Below are 10,435 nucleotides of genomic sequence, written 5' to 3'. Positions count from 1 at the left end.
CATGCAAGGGAGGAAGCTGTAAGCAGGGAAACGGGCCGGGGCGTTCCCACTGGGGATGGGGAACCAGCAGGGCTCATTGGCTCGGAGTGGGTGGAGTAACCCCACAGTGCCATTGCCAGCACCCAAACCCCAGCGCTCCCCCTGCCAGATTCTGATGATGGAACACTGCTGATTTTCAGAACTGCCACTGGAGAGGCTGACATGGCTACATGAGAGCATCCAGGCAGGAAAGGAGACTTTGAGTGCTTTCCTGAGAGCAGCACCTGAGAAGGGCCAGGTATGGCATCCAGGAGAATCAGCTAGTTAGTGGCTGCCATTGCAGATTGTGGAGATTTAATGAACAGTAATTTAACTCATTGATTAATTGGAAAGCTTTCCACTCTGGTAATGCTCACCTTACCATGCAGGCATCTCCTGGTCCATCCTGCACAGCTCCTCACCTGGCAGTGCACAGAGTGGGAGGTTGGGCTCCGGGAGCTGAGGCAGTGGCACAGTGGATGCGGCTGGTGCCCAGCACTGCACTCTGCCCATCCCATCCCATAATGCCATCCGGGGCTGCCCCCGTCCTTCTGTCCATGAGCTCCCTCCTGCCCACCCCAGCTCCCTGCCCTGTCCCCATGCCATTGTGCCATATCCCTGCCCTCCCTGGGGCATGGAGACCCCAGGTACCCCTCACTGTACCCATGCATCGGCTGTCACCGGGCCCCAGGATTAACGTTTAGATTTCATGTTCAATATTCGCAAAGAAAATCTGACATCAAAACCTCAGCGGGGTGCCTGGGAAAGTCTAAGTGAGAGTATCAGAGGGAGCTGTTCTTACAAAGCAACAGACATCAACAAAGGTGCCGGTGATGGTTTTTCATCCTGGAACACAAGTACAAATAATAAGTTTAGACGTTACTTTATTATTAGTATCAACCCTCTTGATAGCAATCTGTTTCTCATTGCCACAAACACTGCGCTGTGCTGTCAGCCAGCAGTGCCTCTCTGCTGCTGACCTGTAGGACAGACACAGGGCACTGGGACCCATCCCTTGGGGTCTCTGTATGCCCCATGGCACACCCAGAGCCCTGGCACACAGCTGGCATGGCCTGGCATGAGCTCAGCAGCACCTGGGAGAGGGGGGTGAGGAGGAAGAGGAGGAAGAGGAGGTGATGGCACTTGGAGTTGGATACCCCCAAGCAGTGGGGCCGGCTGCTCCTCTCCCACTGCCCCCCCCCCATGTGCCTGGGCTGGGGAGACACAGAGCCGAGCCAGTGCTTTTTGACAGCCTGAATACTTGCAGTCGTTGATTGGCAGGAGAAAGCATTTTCCCTCACATCTCAGCACCTCCAGACTTCGTCATGAGGACAGCCAGAATCATTTTGATGTGATGTCAACAAGACCTACATGAATAAGGCATAACGACGTTCTGCTGGAATCCGGAGCTGTTCTGAAGACAATGCTCAGCTCTCAGCAGCCTGGCCTTGGAGCAGAGCACGGGAGGAGCAGCCACCCCTGTGCCAGCACCGTCTGTGCCCTCGGGCACACTCAGACTACACCTCCACCCAGGGGGGCATAGGGTGGGAGGAAAGAGGCAGAACAGTTGTGCTGCATTAACACAGCAACTTCTTTCAGCGAGTTCCTTTTATTTATCAGTTTTATTGAAGTGCCACCTCCCAGAGCTGTAGGGCCATGAGCTCCACAGAGATTCATTTCTTGTTGCCAGAGCTGAGGATGCGGCAGGAAGGAGCAGAGCCCCACGATGCCCCCACTCTGCAGAGCCCTGGGACAGAGCTGGGTTTGTTTGTGAGCTGCCAGCACAGCCACCCCACGTGGGCTGCAGGGCTGTCCCACCGCCCTCAGATCCCCCCCCAGCAGCCGCTCTCCCAAACAGATTTATTGTTGCTGGTGAGGAAAATGAAACCATGTGGAGCTGTGTGCAGAGCCCGAGAAAGAAGCTGGCCACTTGGAGGCAGATGGGAATTTCCTGAAAGGTGAATATGGCAGACCATTAAAAGACAAATAAATAAAAAGCCTTGCTTTATTCCTCTGTCTCAGCCGTGCTTCAACCTGCCTCAAAGCCCAGATAATATAGGAGCCTAAGAGCTGCCATAAAGGGCAGACCAGAGCTCTATTTAGCCTAAGCGCCCATCCCTCCCAACCTCAGCTACCGGATGCTGCAGGAAAGGCCTGAGGCATCCCATAAAGAGCACTGATGGGGCAACCCGCACAGATGAGATATTGCCACCAAGCTCCAGGGAGCCGGAGGATGCTTTAGAAGCGGAGGCGGGGAGGTTTATCTCCCCCATATTTTTCTCCTGTTCTACCTGGCAGCAATACAAACGTTCCTGGTGAATCTATAACACCGTACTCATGAGCCCCATTATGGGTTCTGTCTCTGAAGTATTCTCACTGGGGAGTCTCAGGGAAGCCAGTGCTCTCTTGGCTCACCCCTCAGCAGGAGGTAGCAGAGGGACCCTGCAACCCTGTCACCCCATCATTCTGCCCCCATCACCCTGTCACCATGTCAGCCCATCACCCCCATGCCTGCTTGGTGTGGAGCAGAGCTCCCCGCTGCCTGAGCCCGGTGCTGGGGTACAGCTGCTGAGCTCTCCACAGTCGCTGCATTTTTCCTGTACATATTTCTCTGCATCATCATCTCTGCTCTCACTGCCTCTTCCCTGCCTGCCACATTGAGCCCAGATGTCTCCTTTAAAGGGGAACGGCAGAGTTTTGTTTAAAATAACACTATTAAAAAAAAAAAAAAAAAAAAAAAAACAACCCGTCCAAGATCCCCAGCAATTAATCAATCCTACGTGCAGGCTCTAAACTTGCAAACACAGCCGAAAGCAAACTGCCTGGGGCTCAGCTTCCTGCACACCCACCTGCCCATGGTTCTGTGTGTGCATGGCCGGGAGCTGTGTTACCTCTGGGGGAGTTGGGTGCCATGTTGGAACGCAGGCAGTGCTCCATGCGGTGACACAGAGGGCAGCGGTCCTGCATTCCTTGTGCAGGGTGCGTAACTGACAACATGGGAGAGGCAAACATCAGGAGCAGCCCAAAACAGAGCCCTGTCTGCAAACTACTATTGTGCTTGGCTGCAGGATGGCCTTCAGGTCCAAACAATGAGAATTGGATTTGTGTCCCCTATGTATCCTAAAGTCCCACTGGTGACCAGCAAGCTGCTGATGGGGACATTGCCATCACAGCTCAGCTCACAGCTCTGCTCTTGCTGTCCTGTGACTCTGCTAACTCCTACCAGCAGCATCGCTCCTGCTCCGTGTGTCCCCATTAAACCCACCCCCCTAGCACTGTGCCCAAGTTGGAGAGTGGCACCCCAGGCCATTGGGCAGCAGACACTCCCCTCCTTCTCCTCTTCCTCCTCCTCCTCTTCCTCCCCTCATTCCTGCCCAGGTTCCCCCAGTGCTGCATCTCTGAATGAGTCTCATCGCCCCTGACCTGCTCCCCGCCCCCCGCCCTGAGATTTAATTTATCAGGAGAATTATTAAAACAGTCATTTCTCAGCTGTCTAACGTTTCAAACCCCTGCTCTCATTCATCTGATAAATATTTACAGAGCTTGACATTGTCTTCAGCTCATTCGCTTTTGCGCCAAACAATCCCAAACACTCACTTCCCCTCTCCCACCACCCCACGGGGCTGCAGCAGTGGGGCCGGGGCCGGAGCCCAGAGCAGAGCCCCCCACCCACACCCACTGCCCTCCTGCACCCAGCAGTGCTGCCGGTGTAGGAAGGGGGATGTGAGCTGCCCAGAGAGTGGAGTGTGGAGCTTCTGCTTCCCAAATTATAGCCCATCATTGTGTGCTTTTCCATGGAATGTGGAGCACCAGAGCACAGCCTCAAAAGCATCAAACAGTGCCATCCCTCTGCTCTGGCTGCCCCTTCTCCCTGTGCTCTGGCACCCCCGGCTCCTGCTGCAGCTGCTTTCACCCATCCTCGCACAAGCTTCCCTGCAGAGCATCGGCAGCAAATGCTGACCTCTCTGACCCCATCAAACCACATCAGTGTCATCAGCTTCACACCACACATCCGTCCCCTGGAGCCCAGCACCCAGCTCTCCTCAGCCCAGTGCCCTAATGCGGGGCGATGGGCTGGGGCAGCTCAGCACCACTGCTCATCCCTGTGCTCCCCCACAGCCACTCCCTGCAGAGCACAGGGCACCAGGAGCATCCCAAAGCTGCCTTGAAAAGCATCCGTTTGTGTGAATTTGGACCCAAAAGGAGAGGTGCTGCCTCTTGGGAAGGCACCTCCTACACTGGGGCCACCAGGAGCCACAGGTAGTGCTGCGCTGGGACACCCAGCAGGTGAGGCACTGTGCCCCCATCTGTCTGCAGTCTGTCACCCCTGCGGGGCCAGAGAAGCCAGGACGAGCCGGCTGCAGCATCGCCTCACCACGTCTATTTGTGTCTAAATAGAGTATTTCATCAGAAGTGAGAACTCTTGCAGAGATGCATTGATTTCAATGCCATTTTCAGCAGGTTAGGTCAAGGACTCTGCGGTCACTTCAGAGTGGATGGAGGGAGGCAGATGCTCACAAATCAAAACCCCAATTCTTCTGATTTGGAAATGGATGTTTCAACACCGTTCCATTTTGCAAGGCCTTACGGGAGGTCAGATTTTGTTTCCAGCAGAAAAACAATCAATTTCAAGCTCTTGAAATTGTTGAGCAGCAGAATTGCTATCTCCCGCCAGTTTGATCATAAGACAATAATTTCTTTCCACGTATTTTGGGGGTTAGAAAGATGAAGTCCCTTCTGCTGCTGCTCCTTGGAACATCTCCGTGAGGCTGCAGAAGTGAGCAGCTGCATGGGGAGCCCCAGGTCCCCAGCAAGGCCAGCAACCTCGAGGACCTCTTCAGGCCACACCACAGATCTCTCTATCAGCCCCGAGAGAAAGGTCTGATGAGATCAGTCCTCCTGCTGCCTTCCAAAGCTCCTGCCAAGGCTATCAGCTGGCCTTTAAAAATGCACTCGTTGTTTAGAGTGGATTTTTTTTTCTTTTGCTTGGTTGGGTTTTTATTTATTAGTTTATTTATTTTTGATTGTTTTTCTTTTGCAAACAATTCTGCAGAAATTCCGCTTTCATTCTGGTGACCGTGCAGTGATGGCGCTGTGGAATTAGCAATAAATCACTCCCAGCACTGACAAATGGATGTGCCAACCCAAAGCTGCCCCAGGCTGAGATCTGCCCACCCGCTGCAGAATGCAGCTCCCGAGCATGGGGCAGTGGGGCCACAAGGCAGCACCCACCAGTGGGTACCCCATGGACAGCATCCTGTGCTCCGTGTGTGTGAGTTCAGGAGCCCAGAGCAGGAGGGAGAAACATTTCATTGTTCTGTCTCTGCAGAATTTCCGTGTGACCAAATGCAGCCATCCACTCACTTGCATACTGAGCACACACAGCTCTCTTCAGATGTGTGGCCATCAGCTCATCCATAGCTTCCACCACTGCTTCATCCGTGGTGTCCACCACCATCTCATCCATGGCATCCACCATCACTCCCTCTATGGCAACCATCATTGTTATGTCTGTAGCACCCCCCAGCAGCTTACCCATGGCATCCACCAGCAGCTCACTCAGGTGTTCCTGACATTCATCTCCCAGCTCTCTGTGCTCACCCAGCCCCACATGCTTGCAGGAAGGCATGTGTTTGACCAGCCATCGTGCTGATGTGTCCCACACAGCAGTGGAGCTGCTGGTGGCTCTGAGGCAGTGACACCAGTGGTCTCTCATTCACTGGAACAATCCTGCACACACGAGCTCTATCTCAGACACAGACGATGAAACAAACTCTGCTCTGAACGTAGCTCATCTCAGTACTTAAAGCCCAAGGAAGCACAACCCAAGGCCCTGGAGGCGCTGTGGGACCCTGCCTGCTTTGCAGCTCTGTGCAGCCCCACCACAGCCCAGCTGAGCACAGGCTGTGGCCCTGGGACGGCATTCTCCATGCTGCAGAACAGGAAATCAGGCTGGATTTTTTTCCAAGTATTCATGCGTGCTGAATTGTTAGCAGCAAACCTTGCATTCCCCGCCTCCCCTTACAGTAACTAAATAAATGCCACATGCGGGCAGCTCCCCACAGCCCAGGCACTGTGTGCGTATTCGTCATAGATTATTCAGTGCTCCTCAGTCACTGAATATTGGGAATGTTGAGGAAACTGGTGGTGTTTCACCCAACTTCAGGAACTCGCTCTGTTGCTTAGAAAGCAGAGAACTTCTCATAGGAAAAGTGCTCATTTGAGGGTCAAATGGAGCAGTAAAGGCTGCGTGCTGCCCATGAGCCCCCTGGGCTCTCCAGATGCGGGACACTCTATGCCTCCCCCCCCCACACACACTGTCTCACAAGCTGCTCTGCCTTTCATCTCACAGACAAATTTCTGGGCAGAATTAAGGACCCTCCCTCCTTCAGCTCCTCCCCACACACCATGCATGGCCCCAGCCCCACCACTGCCCCTGCTGCATGCACTGCTGCTCTCCTGCCTTGTCACAGCTGGCTGCATCCATGTCCTGCACCGCCTGCACCCGGGCACTCAGCTGTGATGTGACACTGCTGGGAGAATGCCTGCTCAGATGGAGCTGCAACAGAAGCAGTCAGCACAGGTATCTGCACGTCAGCCAGCCTCCCACCTGCCTTGCAAGGGCAGTGTGCTGGCATTGCTCCCCTTGTGTGCCCATGTGGCCCTGTGCTTTGCTTTTCTTCCCCATCTCCCACACCTGCAGAGCTCATTGTGCCAACGCTCCAACGGGTGAGGGAGCAGCATCAGGAGATGCAGGGTTGGTTCCTTAAACTTCATACAGGAGCCACAGCCCAAGAGGTTTTCCTGCCCAGCACAGAGCTGCTCCCTGCGGCTCGGTTCAGCCCAGTCATGGCAAGGGCTGTGGGCAGAGAGGCACCACTGCTGCCATGCCTCTCCTGCCCATTTACCACACATGGTCCAACAGCAGCTCCCATCATTCTCCCTCTGTAATTAACTTCCAGTAGTGCCCATAACCCATTCACTCATGCTTACATCCCTCGCACTCACAGCTCACCACCAGTGAGGCTTGCTTAGCCCCGTGATTGACATGGAACAAGACAACTGTGGAAACAAAGCCATCAATTGACACATACAGTTTTTAACTGCAGGGTGGTATTTGCAGCACTAAAGTGATGTCTCATTACTTTGCTGTAGTGATATTTTTAAATGCCAGTTCAAACCCTGATCACAGGAGTGGAGCACAGGATTCCAGCCCGAGGAGCAATACTGAGAAGGAAAGAGAAATCTGAAGACTGCACTGTAGTCCTTCACTGCAATGCCATGGAGGGAAGTGAAAAAGGCCTTTTTATCTTCTCCCCTATCCTCCATGCACCAACACAGGCCGCTGTGTTAACCCCCAGGGCTCCTCTCAGTCTAAATTTAAATGGCTCAGGGTTTCCATCACTCCCATAGGATGCTGTACTGAAGCCTACGGAGTTGCTCTGCTCTGTGAAATTTCCCTGGGAGTCAGCCTAAATACTTAATTCCTTCCCCCTTTGTCCTAATTAGAGCTAGCAAAATAATGAGAAGATTACTTACAAGTTATCCAGAGCTAAAATTTGCACACAAAATCTGTGGGTTGATTTAGCACGTTTGTTTGGTGCACGTGTGTGTTGCATGCAGTGGACATAGCACACACCTGCATGACTCAGGGACCATGCAAGTTTTGTTTGGAGCTCGGTGCCCCAGCTGTTGAGTACATCACCTCCCAACATCCCCTTCCAGAGGAACCCAAGGGATGGCCATGCCTGCGGATAGGTGTGCATGGAATAGTGCCCTCCCCAGTGCACACCTATTCCATGCCACAGGGTGACCACTGCTGCACATGAGGGTGCTCAGCCCCTCTGCCCCCACCTTGCCTCCCCCACTCCTGTCCCCATTCTGCAGGATCAGACGGCAGTGTGCCCCATAGTTTGTGGGCTCACAGCACAGCCCCTGCCAGCAGAACACTGCCCACAAGGCAGAGCTGCAGCACCACGGGGTGTCCATGAGAGCTCAGCACCACCATGGGAAAATGCCTTCTGAGGAGCATCGGGCAGGATATGAAGGCATTGCAGCCCCACTCTACATAGCAGCACCATGTGCTGCCCTGGAGTGGAGAGTCTGTAGAGACTTCAGTTATAAGCCCCTCTTTCAAAGGCTTTTATTGCACACTTAGTCATAAAACTTTGCCTGGGGCTGACTTGGCAAACGGGTCTCGGCCCGGAAGCCAAACCCTTTTCATTTTTTAATAACATTTCATGAAAATCCATTTGGCCCTTTGTAATTTGGACAGGTGGGAAAACAATAGAGCTCGGTGCTCAGCCCGGGCTGGGACGTGGGGCTCTGCCTGCCTGGGGCCCCTGCATTAGAGTTGCAGTGTTGACCTGTCCTTTCTGGCTGCAATGATAGGGACTGCACTGACCTGCCCCCAGCATTTCCCTGCACTGAGCCCTATGTCCCCTGACCAGACACCCATGTTTCCCAACCAAGCCCTTCCCTCGAAGCCACCAGTCAGGAGATTTGCATTTGCTGTCAACTTGATGTCACCATCACAAGCACGCAAGGTGCTGCCAGCATGGCCAGGGCCCTGCTCCAGGTCACGAGGATGGTAGGGAGGTAAAAGGCAGAGAGATGAAGCTTATATCACCCCCAAAGCTGCTCTCATCTCCTGCCTACTGCACCTTCCTCTGCTGTGGCAGAAGTTTCCATCTGCAATGAGATCAGGGCTGGAGAAGAGTCACCAGCCTGGGTGGCTTTATTGGCACAGTGACAGCCAAGCTGCTGGCAGGAGCGGCCCCACAATGAACTTACTGCCTCTGGTGTCTGGTGCTCTCCCTCCTGAAAACTCTTACTATCCCCTTCCCTGACACCCCTGTCTCTCTGCCCCAGGACCTGGGGTGCCATCTCTGTGCCACACCAGAGATGGCAACCACTGACTCGTGCCCCTTTCCCACACCTCCCACCTGCACACGAGGCTGGGGGTGGCTGCAGCCTCCTCCCAGCACCAACCGGTCACTGAGGCTTAAGCTGTCCCAGGGAGGCAATGGAGGAGAGACCCACAGCTGCCAGGAGGCAGACATAAAGTTCAAAGACGTGTTAGATGGCTCTCTTGGCATCAGCCTCTATTTTTACAGCTTGAACGTTAATGCTACCAAAGTTTAAACAATTGTGAGGGACCAGAAGCTTTGAACATGGCAGGCTTAGTGCAGTCAGTGTGCTGCAGCCCTGCTGGGGGGATTTCCCCAAAGCTCCAGCACAGCCATGCATGGCAGGCGGCTGTAGGCAGGTGCTGTCCTTCTGCAGCCCAGTAACAGCAGGGGCAGGGGGATGGCACAGCGTGGGGATGGGGACATTGTGAGCTGGTGTGCACCATGCATGGACCAGGGTCAGCCCCTGGTGTGTGTGCCCTGAGAAAGCTGCAGCAGATGTGCAAGCAGGGCTGTGCTGGGACATGGGATGCAGCACATCGTGGTCACCTGCATTTGTCTCCATGTGCCCCCTGTGCCACCCTGCTCTGCCTGTACTGGGGCTGGTGAGCCGGTGTCACCTGAGTGTTGCTCCTCGGGGTGCCTTAGGAGCAGTTTAATACCAGATCTGTGTTTGAAAGGTTGGAGTTATGAGACTGTCAGCATTTCCATTACAGGCCCTGATTAATTTGGGGGATACGGGTAGGGTTAGAAGTTGTCATTCCAGATGTGAATTTTTGTTTTAATTCCTCTAAAAAAAAATGTAGAAGAAGAAGAAAGAAAGAAGATTTAAATCCTTTTACTTTGTGTTTTCCCTTTCAAAACAAAGAAAATATGTGCCGTCTGGTCTGTTTTGTTTTTGCTGCAGAGCTCCAAATGCTGTTTGCCAGGTCTGTGGCCAAAAGTGCTTTCACTTGAGCTATGTCCGTGCTCCATCCTTTTTTACAGACTCACCCCAACTTCAGCCCTGCGCTGCCTGCAGATGCTCTGGGTGCGTGGAGGAGCTCCCGGGCCCCCCACTGCCATTGCAACCCTGTGGTGCAGTGCTGCAGTGGGACACAGGCTTCTCTTCCTGTGTGACAGTAGTGCCAGGTGTGGTGTCCCCAGAGCCATGGGAGCTCCTCCTGTACTTCACTCACACTCTGAGTTCCCCACATGAATTCTGTCTTATATAGGGACACTTTCTGTTCACATTTACAGCCTACATCCTCCTGAATGCTTCCCCGACACCTCTCCCTTGTTCTTACATCACAAGAAAAGATAGGGAGCAGTACACCTAATCTAAATATTTATGTTCCCTCAGCCCCCCTGATGCAGTCTATCTGTGTCACATCCCTTCCAGTGAGCACACCATGGAGGTCCGCAGGCACCCACCAAGGGATGTGCCCTATGGGATGAAGCTGGGTTGGGCAGCTGAGCTCTGAGTGCACTCCTGCAGGGTTAGCATTCAGGTTGGATATTAGGAAACA

At 53.6% G+C, this 10,435-nt stretch overlaps 1 long non-coding RNA gene across 2 annotated transcripts; it reads right to left on the bottom strand.

Moving 5' to 3' along the window:
• Positions 1-636: 636 nt before the first annotated feature.
• Positions 637-5,983, bottom strand: LOC121110542. 2 transcript variants are annotated; one of them, XR_005859727.2, is made up of 3 exons: positions 5,554-5,983; positions 2,910-3,005; positions 637-1,969 (listed from the first exon to the last, which is right to left on the bottom strand). It is a non-coding gene; the product is annotated as an uncharacterized LOC121110542 (long non-coding RNA). The 2 variants fall into 2 exon arrangements; XR_005859728.2 differs by having other exon boundaries at positions 2,868-3,005; positions 5,554-5,967.
• Between the last annotated feature and the right edge of the window lie 4,452 nt (positions 5,984-10,435).

Source organism: Gallus gallus, chromosome 4, assembly GCF_016699485.2.
Source record: "Gallus gallus isolate bGalGal1 chromosome 4, bGalGal1.mat.broiler.GRCg7b, whole genome shotgun sequence".
NCBI classification, from domain to species: Eukaryota; Metazoa; Chordata; class Aves; order Galliformes; family Phasianidae; genus Gallus; species Gallus gallus.
The sequence above is the reverse complement of the archived record's forward strand: the minus strand, read 5'-3'. Positions and strand labels throughout refer to the sequence as shown.